Source organism: Ipomoea triloba, chromosome 16, assembly GCF_003576645.1.
Source record: "Ipomoea triloba cultivar NCNSP0323 chromosome 16, ASM357664v1".
In the NCBI taxonomy this organism is placed as follows: domain Eukaryota; kingdom Viridiplantae; phylum Streptophyta; class Magnoliopsida; order Solanales; family Convolvulaceae; genus Ipomoea; species Ipomoea triloba.
In genome coordinates, this window is record NC_044931.1 from 3,828,807 (window position 1) to 3,829,432 (window position 626).

Sequence of the window (626 nt, forward strand, 5' to 3'; positions counted from 1 at the left end):
ATTTTTCGCGTCAAATCGGGTCTCGGACAAAAAATTATGCGTCAAATCCGTCGAATGATCCAAAATTTTCAATCCGTCTAATGTCATGGGCATGTGTGGTGTCGTAGGGGGGCCGACCATGCCCAACGGTGCCCAACGGTGCCCACAAGAGAGTTTTAAGCCAACCTTGACCATCCATCCTTCCACTCTCACCCTCCCCCTATAGAGGTTTATTTTGAATTAGCTAAATTTTCCTAGTGAACACCCAAGTGACAGTAACATAATAATGGCTCAAAACTTGAGTTTTTGTCATAATAATGCCCCGTTTTTTTTGTTGGAAAACCTTATATGGGCATTAAGCTTAATTTTCATGATTTTTTTTTTTCAAAAAAATTATTTTTGTTTTCCGAAAATAGGGAAAATAGGGGTAAAAACGGGAAAAATAAGGGAAAAATTCAAAAAAATCTCAAAAAAATCCCAAAAAATCCCAAAAAATTCAAAAAAATCCCAAAAAATTATTGGTGTTGAAATTTTTTATTTTTGGACCTAGGGGGGTGCCCGTGTGGTCCCGGGTTGCTATTTTAGGGGTAAAAACGGGGAAAATCCCAAAAAATTCAAAAAAATCCCAAAAAATCCGAAAAAATAGG